The sequence below is a fragment of the Saccoglossus kowalevskii genome, chromosome 19, assembly GCF_978046115.1.
Source record: "Saccoglossus kowalevskii chromosome 19, keSacKowa6.1, whole genome shotgun sequence".
NCBI classification, from domain to species: Eukaryota; Metazoa; Hemichordata; class Enteropneusta; family Harrimaniidae; genus Saccoglossus; species Saccoglossus kowalevskii.
Window position 1 is genome coordinate 33046302 of NC_140659.1, and position 22703 is coordinate 33069004.

The 22703-nt window shown below is 37.4% G+C and overlaps 1 protein-coding gene across 1 annotated transcript in view; it reads left to right on the forward strand.

Annotated features, from left to right (window-relative positions):
* Positions 1–22703, forward strand: part of LOC100372595 (uncharacterized) — a 29199-nt gene that overhangs the window by 251 nt on the left and 6245 nt on the right. The window lies entirely within an intron of this gene.

Below are 22703 nucleotides of genomic sequence, written 5' to 3' on the forward strand. Positions count from 1 at the left end.
GCCAACCTGCAGGACTCCAGAAGGAGCACCTACACTTTATGCAATTTTTTTTTTAAATTATGCTAATTTATTTATGACATAGCAGTGTCTGTGCTCATGAATATTCATTAATTTGTGGATAATAATAATAATAATATTTTATTAGCCTTTGGAGCGGCAAACAAAGAGAAGAAAACAACCAACTCATACATATTTGAAAAAGGAAAGAAGAAAAATCACATTAAATTCAAACTTTCTTTTCTATACTTATACAATTGAGTAATAAATACTCTAACTTCCTTGGATACAATATTCCCCAAATTATTGTTGACTTTCCACAATATGTCGCTAAAAAGTACATTAAACTTAAAATTAATTCCTCCAGAAAGAAAGTTATTAATAAGTGTTGGGTCTACTTCAAGGTTTTGAACTTTGTACATGAAATCTCCATAAAATTTGTGTCTTAAATGATAAGTTGCTTTGCATAAAAATAGAAAATGATAAATATCTTCTTTGTCGTCATTACATAGCTTGCACATTCCATTCCTTTTATATTTGTCCCATGTTATTTTATTACCCTCTAAATCCAGTGAGTTAGATCTGACTTTAAAATACAGTGATATGCCATGATGATCAAGGGGATCATTTATATAGTTTTCTTTTTCCTTATTTCTTTTAACCCAACTGTAATGTTCCAGTGATTTCATATTAGATATTTGATCTGCAAACGTTTTTACTTCATTTTGTTCACTTATTTTATAAAAGCTTTTGAGCCAGTTTATATTGTTAGGTATGTTTAACCCATAGACATGGTCTAATCCGTTAGTTTCAAGTACTTTGTGCACATATGTTGGCCAATTCCAAGTAAGCTTACGGTTGTTTACATACGACTTGTGCAATTCTGTGAAAACAATTTTGGTCCATCTGGTGTTATTCATTTCTTGTAATCTGTTCAAATATTTAATTCGAAAAGTATCAAGGGTGTAGCTCAAATCAGCCCATCCTAAATCCCCTAATACAGCAGAGCAAGCAACATTTCTGTTGACTTTAAAAAGGAATTTGCCAAACTGATATTGCAGACTTTTTAACTTTTTCCTATCATCGTTATTTTCTAAAAACCATACACCACATCCATAGCTAATAGATGGTAAAATTATACTCTTCCACAATACATCACCATACTCAAACCTATTGTAACTATTGTGTTGATTGATGATGGCTTTACAATATGCTATTAATTTCATCCCCTTCTTGTAAATTTCAGTAAATTGTGCATGGTCCTTTATAGTTTTAGAAATAACTATTCCCAAGTATTTATATGTGTTAGTCTCTTCTAGTAACAGATTTCCTAATTTCCAGAGTGTGCCTTTTCTATGCAATTTTTTGCCAAAATACATTACTTGGGATTTGTTGCTGTTGTAACTTAATTTCCAATTGTCTGCAAATTTTGCTGCTATGTCTAACATATTTTGTAATTCATCTGCATTATTTGCGATGAGGACAACATCATCTGCCCAAAATAGTCCAGGAATTATCTTTTTACCTATTTCTACCCCTAATTTTGAATCCTGCAGCATTTTTGCAAATTCATTTATGTAAATTGAAAATAGTAAAGGACTTAACACACATCCTTGTTTGACCCCTTCTGTAGTTTCAAAATAATCCGTTTCTATGTCGTTAAAGTTAACTTTGTTAAAAACATTTTCATACATATCATTAATTATATTCCACAATGTTCCTCTAATTCCTGCATTCCACAGTGAAACCCTAAGTCCATCTCTCCAAACTCGATCAAAAGCTTTAGAAAAATCTAGGAAAGCAACATATGTAGAATTGTTTTGAGATTTTCGCTGAGACACAATACCTTTGAGTGTAAAGATATTGTCTTCACAGCGTCTGTCCTTTCTAAATCCACCCTGAATCTCACCTAATATGTTATTATCTTCCACAAATTGTTTTAATTTAGTTTCAAATATTTTAGCATAAACTTTTGATACTGTTGAGTTCAGAGTAATGCCTCTATAATTATTTAGATCTTTTTTATCACCTTTTTTATGGATTGGTTTTACAACTCCTTGTTTCCATTCGTCTGGGATTTTCTTATTATTCAAACATGATTGAAATAGAATTGTCAAAGACTGAACAAGCGATTCACCACCATTCATGATAAATTCATTGACTATGTCATCTGGGCCACACGCTTTTCCAGATTTGCAAAATTTTATCGCATTTCTGACATCATCTTGGTTTATTGTAATTGTGTGAATTTGTCTGATATTATTATTATCATCATTATTGCTGTTTATTTCATTTCTCCTAATTAATTTCAATTTCTCTAATATTTCCTTATGGAATCAATACATTCTAAAAGGGGCGATATATTATTTTTGGGGGAAGAGTTAGAAAGGGGGACGAGCAATCCATAGGGGGTCAATACAAAAGAAGGGACCCATTTGGAGAGCAGCATTGATCCTCGTCTCTGTTGTTGCACGTGACCTGCAGCTGTCAACTGTGTTCGTACTTCGACTGGCTTCCATGTGACGTAGTTTCTTGCGTTCTGTTTTTCTGACTTGAGTTCTTGATATACAGAAGTTGCTGTTAATGTTTGTTTTCTCTTTCATATCTTGTCTTGTAGGAGTGTCCTGTCCGCGATTCAAACTTGCAATCTTTGAGTTCCCAGCTCACTGTCTTGTCCACTGTATTACGATTTAAGTCCTACTCATAGGATCAATGTTTTCACTAGCATTCAAAAATCGTACTAACTGTACTGGATTCGAACCAGCTATCTCTCACATTGCCTACATTGTACATATCCACTGAACCATATGGGAAGTCATACATGCATGCAAATGAATGATTTGTTTTCATATTTAGCTTTATTGCAAATTAGTGTTTGCGAAAAAAGACTAGCAGGCATGGGAATTGAACCCGGGTCCCCCTGATCACTGTGTAGACAACTGAACCACAAGACCACAATTGATTGACTGGATGTGTTTGCATTTGATAAGACTATATAGTGTGTATATATATATAGAAATACAACATATTTCTATTATTGAGTTACAATTGTCCAAAAAATTGCCAATTTTGTGTTTTTACTTGTGTAAACTATATGCATGCCATAACCCGTTAGTGTACATCTTGCCAATTGGGTGTTTGCCATTTGCGTTGCCCATACCTGACCCGACCCTAGCCCTAATGCCAAGACACGTTCCTGTTAATAATTCCGTTACAAGGTTGTTAAATTGCGAGAATAAATGTGTCGACAAATATTTGATACTTATTTAGGTGTAAGAACTCGTGTTTGACCAACTTCCACCATTGCAAGTTGTTAAAATAATGAAATAAATATACTGGTATCATTGGATATTTGATTTAATTGTGAAACTTTCTAACAAAATGTTAACTGCTGGCTTCGAACCCTCAATCAACAATTCCGCAGACACAGTATAAATTCCACAACACCACAGAAGATATTCGTCTGTTGCCTGAATTGTTTTCGTAATATAGGGAACGCCATCGACACTTTAACAAAACTTACCTTGACTTGGTTATCTCTTGTGGAAACTGTTGAACAAATTGCTCGTCGTCCATTTTAAGACGCAAGTTATTTTATTATTTATTCATTCAGTTTTGTATGGTGGAGTTTTGTAAGGTTTATTATTTTTTCGCGACGTTCTTTGCTTACTTGTTTATGGTTTGAGAGATTTCAGTTTATTTGATTTACGTTTTTACGGTAGCTCTGAGCGGGACTCGAACCCACTGTCTTTTCAAGCTAATTTTGTTTTATTTTGATGGCACGCTTGTGTACCACGCCACGACGTTGGTCATTAAGTGGTGTTCATTTTTCTAACTACTCCAGTGTTCCGATGAGTTGAACGAAAAAGCCAAAACGATTGCTCGTTTCTGATTGCTTTGGTTCTGGTGAGTGTGTATCTAGTGTGATTCGAACCCATGTCGTTTGTATTGGGCGTTTTTTTATTTCCCATGTTGGCTACGTCGTAATATGCAACCACTTCCTCGTTTTATTGTGATTTTGAGAGTGTTTAATGATGTCTTCCTCGCCCATCACGCCGTGACCCAGTTTCAACCACACGGCCATTTTGCAACAAGAGCGTGACCCTCAGCGTCACCCGACTGACTATATGATCGTTCTGTTCAACTGTAAAGCTAGGATTTATTACCGTTATTATCATTATATTGTCACATGATTTGTTTTACCTTATGTGTAATGTCTTAAGTATCTTTATTGTAATTTGTATATACCAATTCGTATATACCGAGGAAACGACCCCGATTGAAGGTCATGAATTTTGTGACGTCACCAATTCGTGTGTAGGTACGGCTTCTAGATCCGTGCCCAGGATTGTACTTAGGGCTAACTCCGTCCGTGCACGCAAAGGTTCAGGTGTTCATGAGTGCACAGGCGTGCACGCACTGAACGCTGGCAATCCAAATAAATCGATCAGTACTATTATGGTTATTGTTATTATAAAATTATGGTATTCAATAAATGAAATAGACTAATAGTTTAAAACAATACCCTATTTTTTTTTTTGAAGGACAAGAAATTAATCAAAGTAATTTTTTAATTACCTTGGGATTGTACTGATCTGCATCAGCCCCAACGGAAAGTCCAAAGAAACAATGATTAACTTAAAACAAAAGGGCCAAAAAGCCATGTTCTCAGTTATTGACAAAGAAACAAATTAGAAACAAAGTTAAAAATAACTACATTTTTTATATCACTATTCAATAAACTGATCTGACCAATATTAGTTTATGGCAGTGATATCTGGGGAGATGAAAGTAATTACAAATCTGACATCGAGTATGTACACCTACTGTCGGTTTTTACTTGTCTTAAAAAATATTCCAAAATGGGCATCTAGGGAGAACTTTGCAGATACCCATTAGATATATCCATCAAGAGACAAATGATCAAATATTACAATTGCATAATGAATACAAATAATACCCTTTTTAAAGAAGCTGCAGATTTAAACAAGAAAATTAACAGTAAATGGTACAACATGCTAATATCAATCAAGCAGGATTTATTACAATCTGATTAAAATCTGATGTAGTGTACGGGCTTTAATTATTTTAGCTATAAACTTGCATTGTATTCTATTTTTTATTTGAGTGTGTTTGCCACCTGACTCTGCCCGGTGACGTCATCATGTGCGCTATAGAAGGAGGTCTGTGATTCGTTGACTAAAATTGTCGATAGTGGGTCTCATTGAAATCTCGTTACATAGGCATCAGGTCAGATACACGTAGGGCGGAGTTAAAAAAAAAATTACAAAATCAAAATCAAAGTAAAATAATAAAATAAAAAGTCATTAATAACAAAAGTAATAAAAATTAAAATAAGTTTATAGCCAAAATAATTAAAGCCCGTACACTACATCAGATTTTAATCAGATTGGATTTATTACGGTAACATAAAAAAACAAGCCATGCATGGCACAGTCCCCGTTAGTTATCAAATTTAAGATATATAGTTTTGTTTATAGTAATATAGCTGGAATATAACCATGTCAGGAATATGATTTTTTAACATTAAAATTATTTGCATCAAGGTCCTATAATGTCTAATGTATATACCAAGTTGCAACGAGAACCGTACCAGGTTTTCTAGACAGGGAACCAAACACATGTTTTTGTGTTACGGCCCTGGCAAACAGGATAAACCGACTTCCCCGACTTCCGTCTCCAGGTGGATTACTGCGACTGTACTGGAGGTCTATAATACACTATCCTCCTCAACACAGACCTTGCAGAGACACCAAGTACGAGAACATGAGGTCCGTGCGATTGCTAACTCACTAGCGCTAGCGTCAGGTACCCCCTCAAACACATTCTGAGGGCAGGCTTCTGGAGAACGCAGAACGTCTTCATCAACTACTACCTAAGAGACACCCAATCTATTGAGCAGGGTCTCTTCAGGTTAGGGCCTCTGCACATAGGCGATAAGTCAGTCTTGGCATTTTTGCGGGCAGTTTTTCTGTTCCACTAGCACTTCCTGGAAGCTCCCAGGTTTCGCTTCTGTCGACCTACGCCCTCATGCGAACTGTTTCGGTCCTAATTCAAGCTTATCACCCCCGAATTCGGCTTGGGTCTAGCTTTCTCGGGCACACCGAACCCTGTCACCACAGCAGCATTGGCTTCTTGCTTCGGGGACAGCACAGGCAAGGTAAGACGCCACCCTTCTTGGGTCTTAACTTAGGTTTTTGGATTTGTTTTCATCCCGGACTGGGGAAAAGTCTTTCATCGTTCTCCTTTTTTTTTCTCTGTTTGCTCGGAAAAACCCGCCACCTATCGGTGTCTGACTCTGCCTACAGTTCAAAATAGTCATTTTGACTGACCAGAGTCTATGGTGGGTAATTGAACGTAGTGAATTTAGTTCATACCCACCATAGACTTCGGATCCCCCCCAACCTCCCCACTCTTTTCGTCGCGTTGGTCTAAGTCCTCGAGGCGGAGAGAAAGGAACCAGAGTGATGGACGGCTACCTGTGGCGCTGCCAGGTGGCCTCGGTCACGTGGGTTCGTGACGTAAGGAGTAAAAGAATCTTGAGGTCATGGGGCTTCCCCTGACCAGGATTCTATCTCTCCGTCACCGGCAGAATCGCTGATTAATGCCTACAGTTCAAAATAGTCATTTTGACTGACCGGAATCTATGGTGGGTATGAACTATGTGAATAGGCGGGTTCGGAGAACCCTCGCCTAATTTTTTGAAAACGTAGCAAAAGTAAATAAAAATTTCACTGTTTTGACAAAAACCAACAAATTCTCCACAATCATGAATTCAGATATAACATCTCTTAATATCATGTTCGCAAAGTACATAGAAAAATATTTATGTATATGACAGCAACTTCCAGACCGAACACAATAAGCCAAGTTTATATAAAATTTGGAAAAAAATGAAGTTAATCTTAATACCGGTAACCCTTGTTATGTCCAAATTTCCATTAAGCCATTTTCTCCTGAAATACTCAACCTTTGACCTTTCATTTCAATATAAAACTGGAGGGAATATATCATTTCAATTTGATATAGCAGGGAATATATCATTTCAATATGATACTGGAGGGAATATATCATTTCAATATGATACTGGAGGGAACATATCATTTCAATATGATACTGGAGGGAATATATCATTTCAATATGATACTGGAGGGAATATATCATTTCAATATGATATAGCAGGGAATATATCATTTCAATATGATACTGGAGGGAATATATCATTTCAATTTGACATAGCAGGGAATATATCATTTCAATATGATACTGGAGGGAATATATCATTTCAATATGAAACTGGAGGGAATATATCATTTCAATTTGACATAGCAGGGAATATATCATTTCAATATGATACTGGAGGGAATATATCATTTCAATATGATATAGCAGGAAATATATCATTTCAATTTGACATAGCAAGGAATATATCATTTCAATATGATACTGCAGGGAATATATCATTTCAATATGATACTGGAGGGAATATATCATTTCAATATGATACTGGAGGAATATATCATTTCAATATGAAACTGGAGGGAATATATCATTTCAATTTGACATAGCAGGGAATATATCATTTCAATTTGATACTGGAGGGAATATATCATTTCAATATGACATAGCAGGGAATATATTTCAATTTGATACTGGAGGGAATATATCATTTCATTATGAAACTGGAGGGAATATATCATTTCAATTTGACATAGCAGGGAATATATCATTTCAATATGATACTGGAGGGAATATATCATTTCAATATGATACTGGAGGGAATATATCATTTCAATATGATACTGGAGGGAATATATCATTTCAATTTGATACTGGAGGGAATATATCATTTCAATATGATACTGGAGGGAATATATCATTTCAATATGATACTGGAGGGAATATATCATTTCAATATGATACTGGAGGGAATATATCATTTCAATTTGACATAGCAGGGAATATATCATTTCAATATGATATAGCAGGAAATATATCATTTCAATTTGACATAGCAAGGAATGTATCATTTCAATATGATACTGGAGGGAATATATCATTTCAATATGATACTGGAGGGAATATATCATTTCAATATGATACTGGAGGGAATATATCATTTCAATATGACATAGCAGGAAATATATCATTTCAATTTGATACTGGAGTGAATATGTCATTTCAATATGAAACTGGAGGGAATATATCATTTCAATATGACATAGCAGGGAATATATCATTTCAATATGAAACTGGAGGGAATATATCATTTCAATATGAAACTGGAGGGAATATATCATTTCAATATGACATAGCAGGGAATATATCATTTCTATTTGATACTGGAGGAATATAAGTTAATTTCTTATTTTTGTAGCTTTATAGTTTCTAGTCATGTTGTATTTTGTATATCTTAGTTTTAGTTTTTTAGCTCCACTGTCATCACTGGACGCATCCCGCGTCCAGTGTCCCGCATGAACTTCTTCTTCAAAAGTACTGGACCAATTACATTCATATTTGTACCAAAGGTACTTAGGGTGGCCCTCTGTCAGATTTGTTAAATTCATGTCAAAATATGCAAATTTGGATTTTGAGTGAATATTTTTGTCATTTTTGGTAAAATTTTTTATTTTCGACAACTAGTCCGAAACCATAAGTCCAAATGCTTTCATATTTCCAGCAATGATATGTGGAGTGGTCCACTGTCAGATTTGTTAAATTTCTGTCAAAATATGCAAATTTGGATTTTTAGTGAATATTTTTGTCATTTTTGTAAAAAATGTTAATATTTTCGACAACTAGTCCTAAACCGTAAGTCCAATTGCTTTCATATTTGCAGCAACGATACGTCGGGTGGTCCGTCCTCTGTCAGATTTGTGTCAAAATATGCAAATTTGGACTTTTAGTGAATATTTTTGTCATTTTTGGTAAATTTTTTTATTTTCGACAACTAGTCCTAAATCGTAAGTCCAATTGCTTTCATATTTGCAGCAAGGATACGTGGGGTGGTCCTCCGTCAGATTTGTTAAATTTCCGACAACAAGTCCGAAACCGTCAACCAAAATGCCACTTTACTGAATCTTATTCTATGATAATGAAGACAGCGGAGCTATTTCTACTTGTTTAAAAGACTACACTGCCTACCTTTCTGCATCAGTGTTTATTCAATAAATACTTAAACTATTGATTATCACAGGGATAGAGGGACTAATATTCTTTTCTCCTGGCTTTCCATCACTACCTATAAATAATGACAATTCAGAAAAAAAATTATTAAGTCCATTTTAGATAAAGTAGGAAAGTGAGGGGCAATGCGTTTGTCAGTGCATCTCAATATGGACCTCCATTGTTTGTTTTGCAGATAGGATTCAAAATGCTGGATTGGTACTCATTGTGTATCAACAAATGCTGTTCTGAAGCTTTATCTCTAAAACATGCCTTGACCGATAATATTCAAACTTTTTTTTATTCCTTTCCGAGAAAGTCCGAAAACCAGACGTAGGGATTGGCCTCTGTGCATGTGTCACATATGCTTGGCCCTATTTAATTCAAAATTCGCATACATCAGACGTTATATGGGACATATTTACATGCAATTGGTTCATAACCAATTCAAGATGGCCAAATGGCAGCCATTTTTAAGCTAAAAATGCATCAAAATCACACATTTTCAACATTCCAAAACTGGAAGTTTAAACTTCACGAATACATTAAAAATCAGACAAATGCAGGTGTATTTTTGTCACATCAAACTCAAAATGGTTGGCTGACTGGTGATCATAAAACGATTGCAGTTCCATGGAGTTCCATGTACATGTCAGTAATGTGATATCTATGAAAAAACAAGGACTGTGTCATTTGACAATGACTTGTTACAAATATTTGAGTATTAAATGTGACAAGCTCTCTGTGAAGAGTTTGCGATGATAAACAATCACAGTTTCACTTATTCTGAGATATTTAGAGTCCATACACTTAGTTACCAACACAGTGATATATTTTGCAGTAAACTGGAACATTATAAATTGCAAAATTAGGGAATAATAGTTTACTTTCCAGTAATGAATCATAATCTAAAGCATCCAACTGTGGTGAAATGTATTTTGATAGTGTTTCTAAAAAGACATATCTAGATGAAATTTCAGGGACTGACTGGGCAGAATTTGACCAGCCCAATAATACTTATTGATACTCCCAGAAAGGAAATTGTCGCATGTTTTGTTCACATTTATTTAAAATGTTGATTCCAGTTTTAATGTGAAATCACTGTCGTGAGAGAAATGTACTACCTAGAGTAGGTTCAATTTTGAAGCTGTCTATTTTAATAATAATTTACTTGAAAAATGAGGCTAAAACTGGAAATGTGTGGTACTATAGATACTTTCGGGGCTTGTCAATAGCCATTCAGGCATGTCAATTGACTCGTCCTCAACTTTAGGAGTATAAATTATTTATTGTAATTTATTTATTTTCTATTTAGAAATCTTTTAGATCTACCATGGGATGACATTCTTGTTGGACGCATAATTCCATTTCTCAGCCTATCCGAGATATTTCAACTACAGCTAGTCAGCAAATTATCACTACAACTGATCAGACACTATTTCTCAAAATGTTCCATATTGGATTTCTCAGAAGTTGCTCACAAAGTGAAAGAAGCCATGTTCCATCGTGCAGTGGAGAATTCTGTATGTTTAAGGGTACTGATACTAAAAAACTGTAAAGATTTTCTAAAAGATGAAAACTTCATACCAGTTGTAGAGCAGAACCCTCAGCTTCAGAAGATTGACTTGACTGGATGTTTGAGTCTGACAAGTCAGAGTATACAGGCTATTGCAAACAGTTGTCCAGCACTGCATTACATTTCTGTGCATGGATGCCACTGGGTGCAGGCTCCAGCTTTGGCTGTCCTCGCAATGAACTGTGAGTGTCTACAATATGTTGACTTGACAAGCTGCTGGGAACTTGATGATGAAACTATCTTGGTATTAATAATATCTCATCCTGGACTGAAATATCTTTCTTTAGCAAAAATATATGGCATAACAAATGTTGTAATCGACATGCTGGCAAGAACTTGTTCTGCTTTTGAACATCTTAATATTCAGGGTTGTTGGAGGATTACAAATTCAGTCATACGGTAAGTTTTATTTTAAGCTTTATTCACAAATAGAGGCACTGTGCTTTATTATTCCCCATTCAGGTGCAGCCTGGAAAAGGGACTACTAATTCGGGTTTTTAATTTACCGTCTTCAAAATTGTTTCAGAAATTCTGCAGCAGATATCAATGAAAGCAGGTTGATGAACAATAATCTTTTGACCATGCAACAATTTTTTTTCCAGATCTGAAAATCCTAAGTGGATATTTTTCATGATTTTCATCAAAAATTACCTCTCCCAGCAACATTGACAGAACAACTGCGCATACTCAGAATAAATTAATTACTGTAAAATACTTTATTTTCGCTGAAGGAATGATTTAGTTAAAATAGAATCCAGAGAGTATACCTTTTTAGTTCCCGTTCGGACGCAGTCCGAAAACGGGGACTTATGTTTTGACCTCCGTGTGTGCATGCGTCCGGACCTGTATCTTAGAAATGCCTTGACCAATCACAATAAAACTTTACACATACATCACACATGATATTATACATATGCACATCAATTTGTTTCACGATCTGATTCAAGATGGCCGAATAACGGCCATTTTTGTGCTAAAATCATCAAAATCAAGCATTTCTCGGCTGTTTACTGATGGGTTTTGTTCAAACTTGGTATATACATTAGACATTATAGGACCTTGATGCACATCATTTTGTTTTACGATCTGATTCAAAATGGCCGAATGGCGGCCATTTTTCTGCTAAAAATCATCAAAATCAAGCATTTCTCGGCTGTTTACAGATGGATTTTGTTCAAACTTGGTATATGCATTAGACATTATGGGACCTTGATGCAAATAATTTTGTTTTTCAGATAAGATTCAAAATGGCCGACTGGCGGCCATTTTGTATTAATGAATGTGGTTCTCGTGCCATATCTCTGACTTGGTTTCACTGATTATGTTCAAATTTTAAATATTCATTATACATCATGTCATAGATAGACAGATATATTGGTTTGACGATCCTATTCAAAATGACCAAATGGTGGCCTTTTTTGTGCTAAACAATCATCAAATATCAAGCATTTCAGGCACTTATGGATGGATTTCGTTCAAACTTGGTACATATATCAGACATTACAGGTTCCTGATGCACATCATTTATTTTTCAGATCGGATTCAAAATGGCTGACTGGCGGCCATTTTGTTTTAATGATTGGGCTTCTAGAGCCATATCTCTTGAATGCTTTGACTGATTATATTCAAATTTTATATATTCGTTATACATCATGTTATATATATACATGTATTCAAAATGGCTGATTTTGAATGCTGTTCCAGAGCAATTTCTCTCAATATGGACAAGTACTTGTTTGACGATCAGATACAAATTTCAATCATTTTAATGTTAAAAAAATCATATTCCTGACATGGTTATATTCCTGCTATATTACTATAAACAAAACTATATATTTTAAATTTGATAACTAACGGGGACTGTGCCATGCATGGCTTGTTTCCTATATTTTACTTTCAACTCGTCTTAAATCAATCAAAATAAATTCCATACAAAACACCCAAAAAGTCTTTTCAGTGAATATAAATTCCAGCTAAAATAAAGTATTTTGCCTTAGATTAGATCTGTAAGTTATTATATTACTGTTTATATTTTGTTCGGCTCAGTGGTTTCCTTCACTAGTTAGTAGAAGAACTAGTAGCCATATTTGATTGCAGGAACTTCAAGAAGGCAGCATAACAGACGTGTTTGCAAAGGTAGGTTCTCCATTTTCAGTGAAATTGAATGTATTGGGGGTGAGATTGGTGTACATCCCGTGACATACCGATGTGTAATAATAATAATAATAATCTTTATTGATAAATGTAACCTTAATTCAGATATTGTTCGTGATACAATAAAGTTAAATGTTGAACATTAGAGAACAAAAACACAAAACAAAGCAAAAACATTTTTTTTTTTTATTAGATTTAATGTAGTTTTCTCTCATTAAGAAGCCTTGGTATACAAATTTGGCTAAATTAATTAACATGTTTTTGTCTTTTGTTTTAAGTATATTTACTAGTTTTTCTTGCTTGTTTTGATTGGTCGGTGTTGCAAAACATTTGTTTAGGCTGTCTTGTCTTAATGCATCATAGTGTGAACACGTTAGGAGGAAATGTTTTTCATCCTCAATCTCTCCATTCTGGCGTGGTTTGTGTATCTGCCTTTCTCAATTTGTGGAGTATGTGCACTTATCCTTAATTTTGTCAATGCTGACCTATGGAATGGATTTTTGACTATTTCAAGATAACTTTCTCTTTAATGCATCTGTAAGTGCGTAGTTTGTTTCTATGGTTGCCTCCCTTTTTGTCATCGAATAGAAATTTATCACAGTGACTTTGAAATGTCTGTTTTATGTTCTCCTTGACTGTGGTAATAAGTTTGTTAATAGTTTTAGGAGTGTGGTTTTTCCAGATGTCATCCTTGTTTACCAAATTTAAAGTTTGTTTGATGCTTGACACCCAGTTTGGTGTGCCAGCTTTGTCTAGAGTGATACCTAGTCTATATGCCTCATTTAGAAGAGTGTATTCTGGCTTCTGTGATATTTTTATCCAATATTTTACCATCTGAATTGTACTAGTAACAATGAGAGGGTAGTGACCCAACTCCATCAGGCATGCTATGTTAGATGATTTGCAATTTACTTTTAAGAGAAATTTAATGTGTATTTTTTCTGCTGGGTTATTGTTGTTGAAAATATTTTGTTTTGATTTAATATTGTTGCTTGACCAGATCTCAGTGCAGTACAGTAAAACTGGTTTTATAATAGTCACACAAACAGTTACCCTGTCTGTATGTGTGCCTGTCCATTCCACTGATATCTCAAGAACCGTATGTTGGTTTTTAATGAAACTTGGTGTATACAATGTAGATGCTCTGGGCTAATGCGCATATTTGATTAGGTTTTGGTTGAAAATTTTCAGCTGTTCCTTTACTGTTCCACTGATATCTAAAGAGCCATTCATTAGTTTTGATAAAACTTGGTACATAGATGCTCTGGACTAATGTACAGATGTGATTAGTTTTGGGTAAAAATCCATGCATATAATTAACCTTATTTGCATAATGATTAGTCAATTTTTGTCTTTTCCACTGATATCTTAAGTACTAATCATCACATTTCAATGAAACTTACATAGATACATAGGACGATAAACATATGTGAAATATTAATTACCTAATGTTCAGCTTTTGATATTTCAAGCACTATTACCGGTACTTCATTACTTTTCAATGAAACTTGGTACATAGATGCTCTAGAACAATCCAAAGACCTGATTAATTTTAAGTAAAATTGTGTGCATATTAAACAACTATAATTAGTTAATTTTTGGCTTTTACACTGACTAATTATCTAATTATCCCATTTCAATGAATCTTGGTAAATAGATTTTCTAGGACAATGCACAGACCTGATTAGTTTTAGGTTAAAATTAGTGCATATTAATTATCTAATTTGCATAATTAGCCAATTTTCATCTTTTACACTGATATCACATGTACTAATTATTCCATTTCAATGAAACTTGGTACATTGATGCTCCAGAACAATGCACAGACCCACTCAGTTTTGAATTATAATCAGATCATATTAATTACCTAATTTGCACAATAAATCATAATATTTGGTTATAATCAAATTTCAATGAAACTTCGTACATAGATGGTCTGTGACAGTACTTATCTTAACAATGAATCTTGGTACGTATGTACACTAACACAATGTGATGATCTAATTAGTTTTAGATTTGTATACATCTATAATAATTATCTAATTTGCATAATAATTTACTTTTCGCTTTCCACTAATTTAGGTAGGATTAATCATCACATTATAATGAAACTTTGTACATGTGCACCCTGAGACAATATGCAACCTAAATCTATGCATAATAATTGCTTAATTTGTATAATAATTAATTTGGTTCATTGAGGTAATCCACAGACATGATTAGTTTAATGTTGATAAACATGCATATTGATTATCTATTATTAGTCCATCTAAAAAAATCAGATTTAAATTGAATTCATCGCAGAGGTGCTCTAGAATAAATTAGACTAAAAACCATGAATGAAAAATCAAATGTATTTTCTGTATGTATAATAAATTTTGATAATGTGAATCACATTTTTTTCATGTTATGCATCTCAAATAGACAAAAATTAGTTGCCAAGCTTCTCGTTTGAAAAGCAAATCTTAAATTTTGAATTAATTTTAATGTGTCTCCAATACTCACAGCACACGGGAGTTCTTTCTAAGCTTTCTTTGATTAGATATGTTTTGACAGGGATATAAATGTCACTGTGTAAAAGTTGTTTTATTTTAAAACATGCTTTCAAAGCCCTATTTGCTAAATCATCTTGTGCTGTATGGAGCTTGCCTGAACTACTTAATTTGACTCCCAGGTAAGAATAATTAGAAACTGTTTCATGTTCAACATTATTAATATGAAATTTATGCTTGGTGAGTTTTTCCTGTTATATTGAATATAATAACTTTGGTTATATTGATATGTTGATGATATGTTGCCATTTTTCACAATAAATACCTAAAGTTTAAAGCATTTTGAAGACCTGTGTTTGATTTAGATAACAGAAGTAGATCATCTGGCAGGGAAGATTACTATTTAGTAAAGAAGGAGAATCAGTGTTTGAATTTTCTAAATATTCTTCAATATCGTTGACATATATTAAATAGTAATGGACTTGTTGGACGCCTCTTTGGAATGGGAATGCTTCTGTTAAGCCATTTTTTAATTTTAATTTTATACAACTCGATGAGCTACTAGTAGTGCAGATTGATTGGATGATTTTGTGAAATTTTCCTGAAATACAATTTTTTAAGAGTTTGTACAAAAGACCTTGACGCCAAATTGAATCAAATGCCGTTTCGAAATCTATGAAGCAGGCGTAAATGTATTTATTTTGACTAGTGTGTTTTAATACAAATATATGATCGCTTGTAGTAAACTATTAGGGTTGTCCAAACCCGTTTCTGTACCTAATCATATCTACCAGAAAGTCCATGAAAATAATAAATTCCATTTATTACTCGTTAGGCTTAACTACAGATTAACTACAGGCCTCTCCTAAGGGGTCACTATCAGGATGCTCGTGAGGCCTGATCCAATCATTCTCACAAACGTTTCCGCTGCACCAACGGGCTGCCGAAAGCTTGTGGTGAGGTGGGCGTTTTTCTACAGACTTTCTGGTAGGTATGATTAAGTAAACAAACAGGTTTTTACAACCCTAATAGTTTACTACATCACCTACCAGAAAGACCGTGGAAATAATAAATTCCATTTATTACTAGTGAGGGAGGTAGGGAAGCTCCGACAGCTGAAATGTATATTTTTCAACACAAAAAAAAAGGTCAAAAAACTGAGAGAAATCAAAACTACTCACTAACAAAGAGTCTTGGCCCAGGATAAAACCACTTAGGCGACTTTCAGGGACTGAGTGCCTCGAAAGTAGACCCCCCAATATGGGGAGGCTTACTAATGCCGGTCGACTGAACAATGAAATAGGGTCCCAACAATTTTAATGCATCAAAGCAGTGTATTGCTGGGGTTTGATAGCGCCAAACAAAACCGGCAGCGTCAAGCAAAGGAGGCAATCTGATTAAAATCTGATGTAGTGTACAGGCTTTAATTATTTTGGCTATAAACTTATTTTAATTTTATTTTTTATTACTTTTGTTATTAATGCCTTTTTATTTTATTACTTTACTTTGATTTTGAGATTTTTTTTTTAATTTCGCCCTACATACATCTGATCCGACGCCTATGTAAGTCCCGTTCAAATCTCGCGTAAGTAACAGCCAATCACAGCCCTCTTTTATACAGGCTGTCGGTTGCTTACTTTTCAGTGTAGCGATACTCTACGTGCAATCTTTCTGTACATTATATTTTGCTCACTTGAATAAACCATTAATAGAAAATTGCTAGTATATTTTTTTTTACAAAAGAAATTCCACAGCATTTTACAATTTTTTTCATTACATTAAATATTTTGTTTCACTTCTAACAAATATGTACACTTCCTGATAAATCTTCGCCAGCCAAAGTTCGTTTATACAGTCATCACTTCAATTTAACATCAAACACTGAGCATAATTATCTAGAATGGAAGCAAACAAATAAGTAAATCGTAATGATTAGAACACTGTAAACAATTGTATAACGGTCACCAGCCCACGGCATCAACGCAGAAAACTGGAGCAAACAAATATTTCCTGATCAATTGCGATGTGTTCCAAATAAAAAATATTTTATTCCAGTCCAAATCAGCTCAATCACTTTAATAAAGAGTTATTGTATAATGTACAGAATGTTGATACATTTTGATGAATGTTTACAGCTACGGCTTCAATACTGTAGACGATTTTGGCCCAATCGTCAACAAAACATCACCTGTCTCCAGGGTAAGCGACTGACGCTCGAGCCAAAAGAAAAAACTGTTTACATAGTGACATACTTCGTGTTCGCCTTATCCATAGGCTCCAGGGGGGGTCGTAACGCCATTAGACCAACGACAAGTACCAGTCAGGAGGATTAGCTTCCGTAACACCAATCAATGTACGGTCTCCATCTGGATTCATACAAATGTCTGGTGCCGTCCGACTGTGCCAAAGCGAGGAACTTGGACAACTTTGCAGAAAAGCCTAGTGCTTGGTTTATTGACAGCCTCCACGCGTGAATATGGAATAGAGCGGGCTCATCGGTAGAGTGCCGTCCGGCTGGGACAACAGATCCGGGATATTCGGCGACTCAACTGGAAGTTCCAGCAACATTGGGAGCCAGACCTTCACAGGTCAATTGGGCGCCACCCAAGTCAGAAGACAGGTGGGCTTGAGTCACAACTTCTCCAACACTTGGCTCCCACTTGGAAGCGTAGATGGATAGAGCGTCCATGGCGAAAGCGCTCGTCTCTGAGAGGAGTGACACGTACGCCGGGAGCTTGGCATTCCAGTGATTGGCAAACAGAACTATCTGGGGCCCATCCCAGAGACAAAACTGCGGGTCCGCCACCCATTAGGGAGGGGGGGTCTGCCACTCGGTGTTCTGAAACTGGATACGTCTCGAGAGGGCGTCTACAGCGCTGTTGCGTATCCCTGGGAGGTGGTAAGCCGATAGCTCAACCGGGTTATCCAGGCACCAAAGGAGAATCTCCTCCGCTAGCTTCGACAACATGGGGGAACGTGTCCCTCCTTTCCTTGACACTACTAAGGTGTTGTCTGTCCAAAGCAGGACTCTGTGATGGTGTGCGACTCCCTGAAAAATTTCAGACAGTAGGACGGTCTGCAACTCCAACCAATAGATGTGGCGGCCTAAATATGCAGACGGCCCCATCCCTGGGGCGACGCATCTGTAATGAGAGTCAGCGAGGGAGTCGTCGGATCTAGGGGAGTTCCTGTTTCCAAGTACCATGTGTCGTTCCGCCAAAGGAGGGCAGACATTGCTTGGTCCAATGATCGAACCCCTGAACGTCAGGTTTCGCATGTGGATCCTGTAAGCACCTCTGAATTGGATGAGACCGGAGAGCCAGACGACGAACTGAAGTCATCAGTTCGTGTATCGACACCAATCCCGACGACAGGAGTTGGCTGGTGAACTCTACAAGAGAGTTGCATCGCTCCTGCGACGGCAAACAAGCCCTTGATCCATGTCGAACTGCATACCCAGAAAAACCAGGCTGTAGGATGGTATTGGGTTGGACTAGGCAATATTTATTGAAAAGGCCAACTCATGGAGGAGAATCTGCGTCAAAAGCATGTGCTCCACTAAAGCCTCCCTGTCTCAGTTGTGTAATAACCAGTCGTCAAGATGTGGGTTTGGATAGGCAGACGACCAGTGTAGCAGCTGGGTCACCTGTCTTAGCACACTGGTGAAGACATACGGTGCCGTGCACAGACCGAAAATAAAGGCGGTAAACTTTGCCCTCAGATGGGAATCTGAGATATCGGCTGCATGAGTGGTGAATCATAATGTGGAGGTAAGCGTCGCTCATATCCAGCAATGCCCGCTGGTGTTTCTATCCGGAAGCGCTTAAGTTCCACAAACCCGTTCAGGCGACTGAAGTCTAGAACTGGACGCCACCCCCCAACTCTTGGGAACAAGGAAGATGTGGGAAAGAACCCTGGCAATAAATACGGGGCTTGCTACTTCCTGTCGGATCGTCCCCGCCTTGACCTCATCCCTCGACAAAAGACCTGAGGGAGGGTGAGGACTCAGAGGAGGAGGAGACTGAAGAGGAATCTGATACCCTGCGCCAAGCTGGTATGTGCTACATAAGGCACGATCCCATTGGAAGGAGCGGACGGGGATTTGGAGCTAGTGCTACCCGAACTCCAGCCTCCAGTATGTTAGGACGAAGAGGGGGAGACTGAGCCCGAGGACTCTGGGGAGGGAGACCCGGAGTCGTACCACCATCCATGTCCAGGCAGTCGGCGAACCTTCAAAGAGACTTCGCGGCCCCCTGGTCCCCAGAAGTGTCAGAACACCCACCACCAACACCACGTTTCTTGGGCTTTCTCTGACGCTTCCCGCTACTAGTCTTTTTCTGCCCCTTCGAAGGAGACTATGAGCGCTTTGATCCTCGCTGGTTGTGGCTCAGAGCGGAGGACTTACTGCCTGGGCTGCCTTGTAGTTTTAGTTAGAACCATTGACCAGAAGGACTAGCTACTTTGGCCAACAGGGACGATTGCTTAAATTGGATACGCTGATCCTCAGCAACCGCCAAACCATTCACCGCATCCACTAACCGTCCACTAAATAGCCGGTCACAGATTAGGATAGGCGCACAGACCCAGAACTGCCTCACGCTCAGCCGAAACCGCTCCTGTCAAGAGGGCAGTATGGACTTACAAGATATCACACATAGCGACTCTCTGCGTCGCCAGGGACTGGCCCATCTGCCGAGGATCGAGGCTTGCTGTTGAGCTGACGCTCTAACACTAAAGAAGCCCATTCTATAAACTTGATGGGTCTAAGTTCCGCCCGTAAAGCCCTATGCACTAGTAGGCATTGGTGCCGGTCAAATGACCACGCAACGTGGCCTTCTCGATCTGCACTACCCGCCATAACAAAAGTATGGGTACCGGGTTAAGGACAGGGAACCTATGGAGAGACTGTGGTACCACGTGTCCAACACCGGGACCTATCAACGGTTCACATAGCCCCAATGGGATATCGATTCACCCAACGGAAGGCATTGGACGTGACCGCTCCGAAACCAGGTTTAAGCTGTTTGTCCTTTTCTCCCGAAGGGTACCAATCACCCCTCCATCACCCTCTGAGCCTCCTCCATAGCCTGGGTCACACGAGGCACTCAGGGGAGTTGGCCAACGGGCGTACAAGTCTCGCGGCCATCACTGCCTGGTTCACAAGCTGCAACCTTAACTGCATATTAGTAAGGGACAGCTGGGCTCCGGTTGGTTGGGTATCCTGTGACTGCCCCGACAAAGATGAGACGAGAAACGACAAAGCGCTCACCCCCCCTCCTGTTGGAGAAATGGTAGCTGCACCCCATAAGAGGGTTGCATACCGCCCTGTACAGGGGTACCAACACTGGAGTCCCCTCGCAGAGTCATAAGTGGGGGCACTCTGCACGGCTTGGAAAGACGCAGGAAACAATGCCTGGTTAGCCCGAGCCTGGGGGGGGGGGGGTATGGAAGAGGACGCGCAAGGCGATCCGTTCCAGGGATAGAGCCCCCTTTATTAAAAAAGTGGATGCTCCCTTTCCCACTGATGTGAGTTGTCCCCCCACTGACCCTCTAAAGGAGAGATCACTAGGAGAATGGGACACACTTGACCCTAGCCCTGGTGGTGGAGGTACAGGCAGTATCTCAGCTTGTGCTTGTATCCTGACACAACCGAGCGTGAAAGGCAATAAGCGGGACCCAAACAGGCATTGTTTAAGGCAGAATGAGCATGTCTTGCGTCCCGACTGTTGTGTCGGGACATACTTTGTATTTTTTACGACTTAGGTGCACTGCAGTTTGAAAAAATTACGAAAAATGAGATAGTGAAAGAAACAAGAAAATTCACCGCGCCAGAATTCAGAATCTGGGTGACTAAAAACTGAGCCAGCGATTCAACTAACACAGGTAAAAAATGGGTCCCCTAATAATGGAAAGCCTTTACCGTAATGGAGTCGATCACCAACACTAGATTCCTAGATAATCTCAGTCATAAAACTGTAGCCTGCACTCTTGTCCATGCGTCACAACGGAGCTGAAAAATATCTGTACTTCTTGGTCGCGGAAACAAGAGAGAATGAACGGATCAGGCCTCACGAGCGTGAGCATCCTGAGGGTGACCCCTTAGGAGAGGCCTTTTTTCTACAGGGAATGCTACCTCCAGGTGTTCTTTGTGAACAGGGTATATTCCCTAATATTTTCCGATCTGAGCTGTATTCTGTAGTGAAGCCTAACGAGTAATAAATGGAATTTCTTATTTCCACAGACTTTCTGGTAGGTGATGTAGTAAACTGTGGGATGAATCCTATTTGTTCTTTGATTAACAGCCTGTTTTTTTCAATGTGTTTAAATAATCTATGTTGATCTAGACAATGTATGATGACCTACATATGCACGCCAATTTTCGCTATGATTTGATTAAATATGGCTGAGTGGCAGCCATTTTGTCCTTCAAATTTGCTCAAACGTGTCCGGAACTGTTTCTCAGAGCTGAACAAGGTGATTTCAATCAAACTTTGTATGGTGATCATGCATATTAGGTTATAGGTGCACATCATATTTTTTTCAAAATCCAAACCAAAATGGCCGCTCACGGCCAATTTGTTTTCTTTTTGTGCTGATTCCTCTGAAAAATATGGCCCGATTCAGTTCAAAATGTGTACTGCAAAGTAACACAACATGTTTTGTCTTGAGATTTGATCAAATTTGTCGAAATGGTTGCCATTTTGTCAAAAAAATGTAAAATCATATTCATTTATTAGGTTACAGTGCAGGCAATATTTTTTTTGGAGATACTTGTTACCCGACTGGCTGTGTTTCTCTTTCATGCTGTTTCCTCTGTAAGATATACTGAAATATGACTAATTTTCACTGGGTTTAAATTTCACTGATTAAGCATTTCAGGCATATTCAGTGGGTTTTAAATACACGGTTTTATCATTTACATAATGTGTTCTATGCTCAATTTTACATATTCACTGGGTTTTAATTTAGCGCATTTACCAGTCAGCGAAATAAGCAAAATTAAAACCCTGTGAATAATAAATCATTTTACAGTAGTCCAATTCAGTTCGAAGTTTCCACGTAGGTACTATAATAAAGAAAGTAATCTATAATCTGTGTTAGTGATAAAAAACATTGATCTTTCATTTCTACATGTCACTTGTACTGAACATTTACATCTACTACAGCTACTACTTAATGGGGACTATGCATTATCAATGCTTGTTGTAAATGAATAAATAGAAATCAGTGTTCTCCCCAAAGCATTGCAGTGTAGCTGGGCCGCTACTCAAAGATTTACGTTGATACTCTGGGAAATA